General features: G+C 42.7%; 1 protein-coding gene and 1 long non-coding RNA gene across 2 annotated transcripts in view; one reads left to right on the top strand and one right to left on the bottom strand.

Annotated features, from left to right (window-relative positions):
• The window catches only part of LOC100336282 (T cell receptor alpha chain MC.7.G5), a gene marked incomplete in the record, with an annotated part of 1,089,855 nt that overhangs the window by 511,565 nt on the left and 564,596 nt on the right, over positions 1-13,694 (top strand).
• LOC107132836 (uncharacterized) lies at positions 1,333-4,039 on the bottom strand. Its single transcript, XR_009496080.1, has 2 exons — positions 3,837-4,039; positions 1,333-3,704 (listed from the first exon to the last, which is right to left on the bottom strand). It is a non-coding gene; the product is annotated as an uncharacterized lncRNA (long non-coding RNA).

Genomic DNA, 13,694 nt, shown 5'->3' with positions numbered 1-13,694 from the left:
TGACTGTATTCCCACTAACCTGGACCCCAATATGTGAAATGAGGGATCAGACTGGAAGTAGAGAGCTGTTGCAGTTACCACCCGGGGAATAAAACCTGCTGCTGCTGTTGCTGCTAAGTCGCTTCAGTCATGTCCGACTCTGTGTGACTCCATAGACGGCAGCCCACCAGGCTCCCCCATCCCTGGGATTCTCCAGGCAAGAACACTGGAGTGGGTTGCCATTTCCTTCTCCAATGCATGAAAGTGAAAAGTGAAAGTGAAGTCGCTCAGTCGTGTCCGACTCTGTGTGACCCCATGGACTGCAGCCTACCAGACTCCTCCATCCATGGGATTTTCCAGGCAAGAGTACTGGAGTGGGGTGCCATTGCCTTCTCCATAAAACCTGCTAGAATACTTTTTTTCCCCACCGTTAACATTTATTTTTGCTCTTTCATCTCCCTCTCCATTTCTAGACCTCTTTATTAAGCTGTTGAGGCCCCAGTGCTCAGGTGGCCAGCACCCAGTGTGCAGGACTCTAGGATGTCAGGGAGGAAGGCAGTGCTTACCTTCAGGTGGGTGTCCAGATTCACCCTAAGTGATGATGGTGACTACATCTGCCAAGACCATAAAACTACTGTAACTATTAAACTCTGCATTTAAGTAGTTGTGCCAATAAATTGGGCTTCCCAGGTGCTAAGTGATAAAGAATCTGCCTGCCAATTGAGGAGATGAGGGTTCACTCCCTGGGTCAGAAAGATCTCCTGGAGAAGGGAATAGCAACCCACTCCAGTATTCTTGCCTGGAAAACTCCATGGACAGAGGAGCCTGATGGGCTATAGTCCACAGGTTTACAAAGAGTCAGATACCACTGAGCAACTCACGCACGCCTACAAATTGTGAAATGACAATGATTCTGTATCTTGGCCACATCTCACAGACTGCCCAGCAGTAAAACAGACATCTTTTCCCACCGGCTGTGCCCACCACTGTCCTTCCAGAAAGTCTGCTCCTCGAAGCTCTAGACAGGAATTCAGCCTGCAGAGATGCAGAGGGGACTCTCCTGTGCAATGGGCATGATTGTATCAGGGATGCAGAGCAGTGACCCAAGTGTCTCCACATCCTGCTCATGAGCAGAGGAGTGTGGAGACGTTCCTGCTTTGGGAGGGGCTGATACTTTCTCCTAGTTTTTTGAGCAGGTGAAAAAGCTCACTCTGCTGCCAAGATAGCTTATTGTAAGAGTACATAAACACTTTTCCCCTGTGTCTGAAACGTGACTGATGAATTAATTTTCCCTGTTTTTGTTGCTGTTCAGTCCCTAGGTCATGTCTGACTCTTTACGACCCCATGAACTGCTGCATGCCAGGAGCTTTATTCTCTCTTTCCTTGACTTTTCCATCCCTTTTGGTTGCTCCAGAAATGCTCTGCCTAAGTAAGTTCCAAGAGGAGAGCTTCCTGACAAGATATTCCTTCTGAAGGGCCCTGTGGATCAGAGCAGCTCACTTTGTAAATATTGCAGGAGTGGTGTGTCCTTCCCTATCCTTTACTATCTCCCAGAGTTTGCTAAACTCATGTCCATTGAGTCAGTGATGCCATCAAACCATCATCCTCTGTCACCTCCTTATCCTCTTGCCCTCAATCTTTTCCAGCATCAGGGTCTTCTGCAGTGAATCGGTTCTTCACATCAGGTGGCCAAAATATTGGAACTTCAACCTCAGCGTCAGTCCTTCCAATGAATATTCAGGATTGATACCCTTTAGGATTGACTGGTTTGATCTCCTTGCAGTAAGGGACTCTCAAGAGTCTTCTCCAACACCACAGCTAGAAAGCATCAATTCTTTGGCACTCAGCCTTCTTTATGGTCCAACTCTCACATCCATACATGATTACTGGGAAAACCATAGCTCTGACTATATGGACCTTTGTGGGTAAAGTAATGTCTCTGCTTTTTAATACACTGTCTAGGTTGGTCATAGCTTTTCTTCCAAGGAGCAAGCATCTTTTAATTTCATGGCTGCGGTCACCATTTGCAGTGATTTTGAAGCCCAGTAAAATTAAATCTGTCCCTATTTCCACATTTTCCCCATCTATTTGCCATAAAGTGATGGGACCAGATGCCATAATCTTAGATTTTTTAATGTTGAGCTTTAATCCAGCTTTTTCACTCTCCTCTTTCACCTGCATCAAGAGGTTCTTTAGCTTCCTTTCACTGTTCTGCCATCAGAGTGGTATCATCTGCATATCTGAGGTTGTTGACATTTCACCTGGCAATCTTGATTCCAGCTTATAAGTCATCCAGCCCTGCATTTCACATGATGTACTCCACATATAAGTTAAATAAGCAGGGTGACAATATATGGCCTTGACGTACTCCTTTCCCAATTTTGAACCAGTTATTGTTCCATGTCCAGTACTAACTGTTGCTTCCTGTCCTGCATACAGGTTTCTTGGGTATCCCCATCTCTTTAAGAATTTTCCACAGTTGGCTGTGATCCACACAGTGAAAGGCTTTAGCGTAGTCAATGAAGCAGAAATAGATGATTTTTTTAATCCCCTTGCCTTTTCTGTTTCCAGCAGATATTGGATCTGCTGTGGTTCCTAAACCCAGCTTCTACATCTGAAATTCTTGGTTCACGTACTGCTGAAGCATAGCTTGAAAGATTTTGAGCATAATCTTGCTAGCATGTGAAATGAGTGCAATTGTATGGTAATTTGAACATTCTTTGGCATTCATTTCCCTGAGATGAGGTTATTAGCAAAGACAATATCCTGTACCCAGTTTGAATACAAACAATACACACAACACCTGCGATATTTACAGAGTGGGCTGCTCTGATCCACAGGGCCCTTGACAGAAGGAATATCTTTTCAGGATGGCTCCTCCTGGAACTTACTTAGGCAGCAGCATTTCTGGAGCAACCAGAAGGGATGGAAAAGTCAAGGAAAGAGAGAATAAAGCTCCAGTCACTGAAGATGGAGTGTCTGCAGGTGAAACTCAGCAGGATACACAATCTTGGCCTGAATTTTAAAAACCAGAGACTAGCTTCCTGGTCACACAGTCATCCATCAACAATGTGCCCTGGAATATTCCTTAACACATTGTGAAATATTTCAGCATATATAATCTGAATTGTCATTGAAGAGTTAATGTCACTTTAAGGGATTCTATGCCATCTGGGAGTATGTCGATGGGTTGAAAACAAGCATTTTTGGAGAAAAGCTCTTAGGTTCCTCTTTACACTATCCTGCCCCAGATTCCTCTGTAGGACAATCCAAGAATTCCAAGGTCCTTGGCTCTGAGTATCAGAGCTGGAAGTGCTTGGACAGTACCTCTGGAGAGAGAAACAACACCCCTTCCAGGGCTGCCCACAGCCAGAGCCCCATCTGCACTCTGGGTTTGTGCTCAGCTCCCCCACAGTCCTCTCTCACTGTGTCACTCAGAGCACAGTAGTACACAGCCGAGTCTGATGCTTGCACTGCCCGTTTCTGCAGGTGGAAGGAGCTGTCACGCTTAACAGGAGTGGCCTGAAAACCTTCATGCTCTACCTTCTTGTCTGCTGTTAAGCCCTTCAGGAGGAGTTGAGGAGCTTTGTTGAGATGCTGGACGTACCAGAAAAGATAGGAATTTGAATATGTGGCCTGGTAAGTGCAGTTCAGGGTCATGAGAGCCCCCTCTGAGACAGTCACTGGGCCCTCTGTCTGGTTCACTGAGTCACCATTGGTACTTCCTGGAAGAGAATCACTTTGTTACCGTAGAAATGTACAGGAGAGGAGTTTTCAGTCAGAGAATAAAAATAAAACTTACCCACAATTATAAGAAAGTGAAAAATCCTTAACATTTAGAACAAAATGTTACTTACTGAATATTAAGATGATCAGAAGAACTGAGTGAGTGGCAGAATGCATATTTGCAAAAGAACACGATCCTTGTTCCCGGGAATACACCGGTCTAACAAATCTAGTCTTCATCTGGATTTTACAGAAGCTCCTCACTCAGAAACTGAGAGCCCCTTTCTGTACTGCAGCAATATTCTCTCTTGCAGCTACAAAGCAGCCAAGTGAAACCAGCTCCTGAATACAATGAGCAACCGCATCTGAAGGAAGTCCCGCCCTCTGGTGGTCATAGTGAAAATTGCACCACAGTGCGGTCTGACCTATTTCTCAGGATAATAGCTTGTGGGGAACACACAGGAGAATGGGACAGGACCCTAAGAAGAGAGTCCTAAACATAAGCGTGCCTAGGGAAATAGTCTATTATTACTTCCATAATTTTTTGCATGGTACAGGTATCTCTAGCTTCGCAAGAATCCCCAGTTACAATTTCTAGATGGAATAGTCAGAGATTTCTTCCTTGCACATGCCTTCAAGATTCCCATGGGTCAGAGAAGGATCCCCCTGAATGTAAAGTGCTTCCTCCTCAACCCAAGTCACGTTTCTGAAGTAGTTATATTCATGTTGACTCTGTCAACATGCTGTGGAGAAATTTTTATCTAAGGCAGATGTCAAATAATGTGTAGTTAAGTGATAAGGTTATTATCCTGATTTATCATGGAATGACAGCTTTGTAAAACACAATAAAAGTAAAATATGTGACTTCTGTTTCACTGATAACGGTAGAGTTGATCTCCAATTGGAAAACTATTTTTGGACCTTGAATATCAGGTAGCACAGAGATAAGGAAAACAGATGAGATGAGCACTGACATTGCCCAGCTTACTTCATGGAGGCAGTTTCTAGGCACCAGTGCATGAGGGATTTACCAAAAATAGTGCAGCTGTCTCATTGTGGGATTGAGACAGAATAGGAAAACAGAGATCCTGAAATACCTAAAAATTGTGCACCTCTGTACCAGAGAGAGCGGACAAGGCAATGGCACCCCACTCCAGTACTTTTGCCTATAAAATCCCATGGACAGAGGAGCCTGGAAGGCTGCAGTCCATGGCGTCGCTTGAGTTGGACACAACTGAGTGACTTCACTTTCACTTTTCACTTTCATGCATTGGAGAAGGAAATGGCAACCCACTCCAGTGTTCTTGCCTGGAGAATCCCAGGGACAGGGAAGCCTGGTGGGCTGCCGTCTATGGGGTCGCACAGAGTCGGACACGACTGAAGCGACTTAGCAGCAGCAGCAGCAGTACCAGAGAGGAGGAATGTTGAAAAAAGAGAGACAAGAGAGATAAGCATAAGGCAGGGGTTGAGGGGGAGAGTGGATTGGAGTTGGACCAACTTTGGATGACAGCAACCTTACCCTTTTAGCCTCATGACGGACAGGTGAGCTTAATTAGGGACCTTGGTTCTTGAAACACAATCACTATCGTTTCACTTCTTGTCACATAGTGGTTTTAACTCAACCTAGGCTGCATATTGTCACCCTGTTTATTTAACTTATATGCATAGTACATCATGAGAAACGCTGGACTGGAAGAAACACAAGCTGGAATCAAGACTGCTGGGAGAAATATCAGTAACCTCAGATAAGCAGATGACACCACCCTTATGGCAGAAAGTGAAGAGGAACTAAAAAGCCTCTTGATGAAAGTGAAAGTGGAGAGTGAAAAAGTTGGCTTAAAGCTCAACATTCAGAAAACTGAGATCATGGCATCCGGTCCCATCACTTCATGGGGAATAGATGGGGAAACAGTGGAAACAGCGTCAGACTTTATTTTTCTGGGCTCCAAAATCACTGCAGATGGTGACTGCAGCCATGAAATTAAAAGACGCTTACTCCTTGGAAGGAAAGTTATGACCAACCTAGATAGCATATTCAAAAGCAGAGACATTACTTTCCCAAAAAGGTCCATCTAGTCAAGGCTATGGTTTTTTCTGTGGTCATGTATGGATGTGAGAGTTGGACTGTGAAGAAGACTGAGCGCTGAAGAATTGATGCCCTTGAACTGTGGTGTTGGAGAAGACCCTTGAGAGTCCCTTGGACTGCAAGGAGATCCAACCAGTCCATTCTGAAGGAGATCAGCCCTGGGATTTCTTTGGAGGGAATGATGCTGAAGCTGAAACTCCAGTACTTTGGCCACCTCACTCGAAGAATCGACTCACTGGAAAAGACTCTGATGCTGGGAGGGATTGGGGGCAAGAGGAGAAGGGACAACAGAAGATGAGATGGCTGGATGGCATCACCGACTCGATGGACGTGAGTCTGGGTGAACTCCGGGAGTTGGTGATGGACAGGGAGGCCTGGCGTGCTGTGATTCATGGGGTCGCAAAGAGTCGGACACGACTGAACGACTGAACTGAACTGAACTGAACTGAAGCATTTTTTTTAGGATGTCAAGTTTAGATGCTTAATATGTTAGCCGGGCACTCTTCATTCCAGAGGCATATGTACGTGGTGTTCCTCTGTCTTTTGTTTGTTTGTTTTATTAAGGATTCAGGAATCTCTGTGGAAAGAACTATTTGCTCAGTGTCTGTCAGCCCATTTGTATGGTTTCCTGTGCAATTATATGTGCCAGTGAAGTGAACCCAGAAGAAGATTTAAGTGGTCATTTCATAGGTTGTTTTATCTAGGGCTGGGTTTGCCTTATGCAAAGTAAGACTGTATTATGGTAAGAAGTCAAACATTGTTCTTTGCTGACATACACCATTCTAAGGCATGGCAACGCTGCGGCTGCAGACAGCTGGGAGGACTCGTAGGGCAGTGCTGTCAACCCAGGAACAATGCTGTGACTCTTAGTTGAATTAAGTCCAATATATTTTTGTTTTTATTTCCAATACTCTAGGAGGTGGGTCAAAGAGGATCGTGCTGTGATGTATGTCAAAGAGTGTACTGCCTATGTTTTCCTCTAAGAGTTTTATGGATTCTGGCCTTCATTTAAGTCATTAATCCATTTTGAGTTTATTTTGTGTTCGGTGTTGGGAAGGGTTCTAGTATCATCCTTTTACCTGTAGCTTTCCAATTGTCTTCCAATTAAAAATAAACGTTTCTAAATGGCAATGACCAAGTCAGTTGAACACAAGAGCAATCTTCTTCAAATGATACCTGTTAATGGATATAGAATTTCTCAACAGTCAAAATGACCTGTTTTTCTAAAATTAGGGTATTTTTTTTAAATGCACAGCTGTTTGCTGAGCTGTTCTGTTTTGTTTTTGCTTTTGGCTGTGCCGGGTCTTAATTTTGGCTTGTGAGATCTAGTTCCCTGATCAAGGATCAAACTCGGGCCCCCATCATTGAGAGCACAGAGTCCTATCCCCTGGACCAAAGTTCCCCCTAAAATTAGGGTCTTGAGTCAAGTTATCATGCTGGCAAGACTCTCTGGCTCAGCAGATCACTGAGGTTCTCTTAAACTTTTGTGCATGTTCAGGAATCCCTATGCTCCAGCATTCATTCTGAAAACTTACAGAGTTGTCTACAACATGGAAACCAAAACCAGACATGATTCCTATCTCAAACTGCTTTCAGTTGACTGAGGAGCAGGTAAGAAAAAAAAAATCCTCTGTCCTGTCTGTAGTCCCACTAGCCTGGACCCAGAGATGTGGAATGTGGGATCAGACCAGAAGTAGAGTGCTAACACAGTTACCACCAGGGGAATAAAACCTGCTTGGATACTTTCCTTTCACTGTTCAGATTTATTTTTGTTTTTTCATCTCCCTCTCCCTTTCTCTGGCCTGTTTATCAAGATGTTGAACCCCCAGTGCTCAGGTGGCCAACACCCCGGGTGCAGGACTCTAGGATGTTAGGGAGGAAGTCTGCACTGACCTTCAGGTAGGTGTCCTGACATCCACCCTGTTAAATGAGGATGGGGACTACATCCTCCAGGACCATTAAAACTATTCTACTATTAAACTCTGTATTTTGATTGCTGTGTTTATACATTATGAGATGACAAATAATCAGTGTCTAGGCCACATCTCCCTGACTGCCTGGCAGTAAAACATATCTCTTTTCACACCTTCTGTGTCCCCCACTGTCCTTCCAGAAAGTCTGGTCCCCAAAGGCGTGGACAGTAGTTCAACCTGCAGAGATGCAGAGGGGATGCTCTGTGCAATGGGCATGATTGTTGCAGAGATGCAGAGCCCGAGTGACTCCACATTCCTGCTCATGAGCAGAGGAGTGGGGAGATGTTCCTGCTTTGGGAGTGGGTGATATTTTCTCCTAGTTTCTTGGAGCAGGTGAAAAGCTCACTCCACTCCAAAGATAGCTTATTGTAAGAGTACATAAACACTTTTTCCATATATCAGAAATATGACTGACTGATGAATAAATTTCCCCTGAGGTGACGTTATTATTGGCAAAGAGAATATCCTGTACCCTATTTGAATACAAACAATACACACCATGCCTGCAATATTTACCAATTGGACTGCTCTGACCCACAAGGCCATTGACAGAAGGATTATCTTGTCAGAAAACTCTCCTCCTGGAACTTACCTAGGTAGCAGCATTGCTGTAGCAGCCATAGGGATGGAAAAGTCAAGGGAAGAGAGAATAAAGCTCATAGTCACTGAAGATGGAGTGTCTGCAGGTGTATCTCAGCAAGACATACAATCCTAGTCTAAATTATTAAAACCAGAGACTACCTTCCAGATCACACAGTCATCCATTAACAATGTTCCTGGGCGTTTCCATTAACAGGTTGTGAAATATTTCAGCATATACCAACTGAATTGTCACTGAAGAGTTAATGACACTTCAAGGGATTCTGTGTCTTTTGGGGGAATGTGAATGGGCTGAAAACAGGCATTTGTGGAGAAAAGCACTTAGGTTCCTCTTTACACTGTCCCGCCCCAGATTCCACTCTGTAGGGCAATCCAAGAATTCCAAGGTTCTTAGCTCTGAGCTTCAGAGCTGAAAGTACTTTGACGATGCCTCTAGCACAGAACTCTGGAGAGCTGCCCACAGCCTGACCCCATCTGTGCCCTTGGGCTTGTGTTCAGCTCCCCCTGCGGCCTCTCTCACTGTGTCACTCAGAGCACAGTAGTACAGAGCTGAGTCTGATGTTTGCACGGAGGATTTCTGCAGGTGGAAGGAGCTGTCTCTCGAGATATGAGTGGCTTCAAAACCTCTGTTGGTCACCTTCTGGTTTCCTAATGAGCTTTGCAGGAGCATCTCAAGCTCTCTGTTTTGGTACTGGACATACCAGAAAAGAAAACCTGAATAGCTGGACTGGTAAGTACACTTCAGAGTCAGAGATGCCTTCTCAGGAAGGGTAACAACGCCTTCTGTCTGGGTCACCGAGTCTCCACGGGTCCCTCCTTAAAGAAAAAAACCACACACACACAGTAAGACTTTGTTAAGTTGGCTAAGGAAGAGGGACCATCTCCCGCTTGATAGAGGTTACATGACAGCCTAAAACCAAGGAATAGAACATCTTAGAAATTTTAAATAACTGTTGCTCATGCATTATCAACAAGATCACAAGTCCTAAGCACAAAGCAGACAGCATAGCTGGCTCAGAAGCAGTGGGAGGCTGAGTTTGGGGATACATGAAAGTTGAAAAAACTATTCCTCTAGTTTCTTGATCTTTTGTTGAAATCTTCAAGAAAATCTTGGTTCATGTGTTATGCAAGACAAACTCCCCTACAAGATCATGCTATAGGCTGAGCAAGAGAGAAAGGCTCTAAGAAATGAAAGATGAATTTATATCAAACCACCAAGGAAAGGGAGCAGCGCCCTCTGTCGTTCTCCCTCTGTTCCTGCAGTCTGCTGTACATCTTTTGGTATTTACCCTGAAAAGGAGCTCAAGTTGTAGGCATAGAAGGGAAATAGGTATCTGGGGTGAGCGTAGGGCTCAAGGAAGGAAGCACCAAATAATTTCTGCAGACTTCACAATGGTGTCTGAGGCTGAGACAGATAGTAATTCTTTGTCTTTAATATGCAGAAAAATACAGTTCCCTTAAGTCTTTCCAGGCCCAGCTTCTATTGTCTGATCACATTGAACAATAAGCTCATTTAGGCAACTTAAGTTATAGTGTGAGTGTGAAAAAAGACTGAACTGAGATCTCCTCTTGTCATTTCCCTCACTGGTCCCCTAGAACCAGGGGATGAGCTGTCTCTGCTTAGAATGTTCTTCCTTTCTGCCCAGAATCTTTGCCTAGGCAACTTTTTATTCCTTCTTTAAGAACCAATTTACTCCTTATGAAAGTGCTGATCCAGTCCTTCAGGCTGAGTTAGGACCCACCTCTCTTCTCACCATACCTTGTATGCACGTCTATCACTGTCATTTCTACACCATCCTGGAATCATTTGTGTGTTGTTTTTCAAACTAGGTTTGATGCACCTGAGATCAGGAACTTCATCTTATTAATCTCAGTGGCCAACTTCTCAAAATACACAGAACACTAGTTCAGAGCAAATGGTTTAAAAATATTTGAAAAATGAATGAATAAGTGAATGAGGAGGCATGCCCGGGTGTACAATGATCTGTTTATGAAGTATGGTCTCTACGAGAAATAGTTCTCAGGCCTGCGGTATGATGAGCTTCTTCCAGAGGCAAGTCTACGGTCTGAACACAGGAGCATTAGGTATTTCTCAAAACTAAGTCACAGTTCTTCATATAAGAGGTCACTCTCATACTGACTATTTTAAAAATATTATAGCACCTTTTTACATACAAAACTCAGGTTAAGTATAAACGTCTTCGGTTCACAGTTCTTAATCACCAAAGTGAAAGTCGCTTAGTGGTGTCCGACTCTTTGCGACCCCATGAACTATATGGGCTGTCCAGGCCAGGATGCTGGAATGAGTAGCCTTTCCCTTCTCCAGGGATTTTCCCAACCCAGGGGTCAAACCCAGATCTCCCGTATTACAGACGGATTCTTTATCAGTTGAGCCACAAGCAAAGCTCTAGAATATGGAGTGGTAACCTATCCCTTCTCCAGCGGATCTTCCCGATCTAGAAATAGAACCAGAGTCTCCTGCATTGCAGGTGGATTCTTCACCAACTGAGCTAACAGGGAAGCCCATGCATATAAAATACAAAATTAATCAAATTCATATTACAACATTAATGTGAGAAGTGATATTTTACTGAAACTAAAGAGGTGGTGAAATCTCATTAGAAGAAAGCTATAGATTGTGTCATTCAATAATTCACCTGATTAAGATGATTTGGAGCTTAATGCACTACTGTCTGCTGCTGCTGCTTCTGCTAAGTCACTTCAGTCATGTCCGACTCTGTGTGACCCCATGGATGGCAGCCTACCAGGCACCTCCCCTGTCCCTGGGATTCTCCAGGCAAGAACACTGGAGTGGTTTGCCATTTCCTTCTCCAATGCATGAAAGTGAAAAGTGAAAGTGAAGATGCTCAGCTGTGTCCAACTCAGCGATTCCATGGGTCGCAGCCTACCAGGCTCCTCTGTCCTTGGGATTCTCCAGGCAAGAGTACTGGAGCAGGTTGCCATTGCCTTCTTCACACTATTGTCTGAAGTACTGTAATTAGTGTTTTCCAGTATTTTTACTTCTATTCAAAAATATCTTTTTAAGTCAGCATTATATAACTCTATTATTGAACAAAGCATCAAAAAATCAGCACTGAAAAAAATATTGTTCATTTACTGCTACTCTTTTTTCTATTGAATTGTATGTTGATACATTCAAACTTTTAAATGTTTAAAAAATATTCTTAAAACTTTTATCCATTTAAAGACCTATGATGTTTTTATTTGTAAAGTGTCATTATTCCATTTGTCTTTAATTAGAAGACAGGGAGTATTCTAAATTGGCCCAAAAGAGGATTAGAAATATTAGAAATATGATAGAAATTATTTAATTTGTTGTCATCAAACAAAAAAATCCAAATCGAAAAATTCTAAGTAATTCCTACACCCTGTAGGTTGGCAGACTTTTTTGTCTATAAAGGGTCAAATAGTAAATAGTTTAGGTTTTGAAGTCGTACAGTCTCTGCTACAACTATGCTGGTATAGCACAAAGCATCCATGGTCAATGCATAAATAAATGAGCATGGCTGTCTTCTAATAAAACTTTATTTATAAACATAAGTATCCCCAGAGGGATGGTAGGGGGAAGGAGGTGGGAGGGGGTTTCAAGATTGGGAACACGTGTACACCCATGGCAGATTCATGTTGATGTATGGCAAAACCAATACAATATTGTAAAGTAAAATAAATAAATAAATAAGTATCAAGCTACTTTGCCCTGTGGCTATCCTTTGCCAATCCCCACTATACTCCAAGAATTTATCCATAAACCTCTAAAGATTACTTTTTTCACTAAATATTGAGGAGGCTTAAAATAAAGAACACATTAATGGATAGAAAAGAAGAAGGAAATTGAATGATGCTAATGACAAAGATACTTCCTGGGTGGCTCAGTGGTAAAGAATCCACCTGCCAATGTAGAAGATGTGGATTTGATCCCTGGGTCAGGAAGATCCCCTGGAGGGGGAAATGGCAACCCACTCCAGGATTCTCAGCTGGAAATCCAATGGAGAGAGGAGGCTTGCAGGCTACAGTCCATGAGGTCACAAAGAGCTGGACATGACTTAGCAACTAAACAACAGCAAATGCCTAAGATACATTGATGCTGAGTTTTCAAGAATGAAAACCACAGATATGGACACTATCATCAAGGAGATCAGAGTAGGATTGAAAATAGACCTTAAACAAATAATGAAAGAAATAAAAATAAATTACAAACCTGAAAATGCAGAGGTCTATAATTCTAAAAATACCCACTAAGCTTTCCTTAGTTACTGACTCTTGGACAAGTATACAAAAATGAGTAGGTATTTACTATTTTTTTTAACTCTTTTGAAGCAAGGAAAAGAATTTTAGGAAAAGAAAAAAAATAAGAAAATCACCTAAAATTTCTACGAATGGGTTATATAAGAGGAAAATAGTGCCTTTGACAAACTTAGTATTGTTGAAGAGAGAGGGAGAGACAGAGATGGAGAGGTTAGGGACACATGCTGAAATGAAGTTGGAGAGGCAGCTCTTCTTTGTCCTAAGAGCAAATGGGGATCCAGGTGACTGACATGCTAACATCTGCACTCTGGTAAAATCGCTCTCATGGGAAAGGGACTACATGGAAGAGTGATGGGGTGTGTCAAGTGTTGAGCAAGAGACTGAGATGGATTTTTAATGAGGATTGTGGAGGTGAATTGGGTTGTGGGGATTGTGACATCTTCTAGAGGACCTTTAGGAAGCAAAGTCAACAGAACTGGGAAGTAGACTGAATATAGTATCTCAAAAATGAATATCACTAAACAAACAAAAGAACAAAAAAACTACATGAGTCTTACTATAGCCTAAATTGAGAGTACAGCAGAAACTGCTATTTGCCTATAGAATGCTCATTTTCTACTACTTCTAATAGAACTACAATTTTTAAAATTTTTATTTTATATTGGAGTGTACTTGCTTGCCAGTGTTATGTTAGTTTCAAGTGTACAGCAAAGTGATTCAGTTATACATAAACATGTATCTATTCTTTTTCAAATCTTTTCCCACTTAGGTTACTATAGAATACTGAGCAGGTTTCCCTGTGCACTACAGTGGGTCCTTGTTGAATATATACTTTATTTTTTTATTTTTAATTGGAGGATAATTATTTTATACTCTAGCGATGGTTTCTACCATACATCAACATGAATCAGCCACAGGCATACACATGTCCCCTCCTTCTTAAATCTCACTTCCACTCCATTCCCCATTCCACCCCTCTAGGGTGTTACACAGCACCGGCTTTGAGTTCCCTGCATCATACAGCAAATTCCCACTGGCTATCTATTTTACATATAGTAATGTAT

This window comes from Bos taurus, chromosome 10 (genome assembly GCF_002263795.3).
Source record: "Bos taurus isolate L1 Dominette 01449 registration number 42190680 breed Hereford chromosome 10, ARS-UCD2.0, whole genome shotgun sequence".
Taxonomy (NCBI): Eukaryota; Metazoa; Chordata; class Mammalia; order Artiodactyla; family Bovidae; genus Bos; species Bos taurus.
The sequence above is the reverse complement of the archived record's forward strand: the minus strand, read 5'-3'. Positions and strand labels throughout refer to the sequence as shown.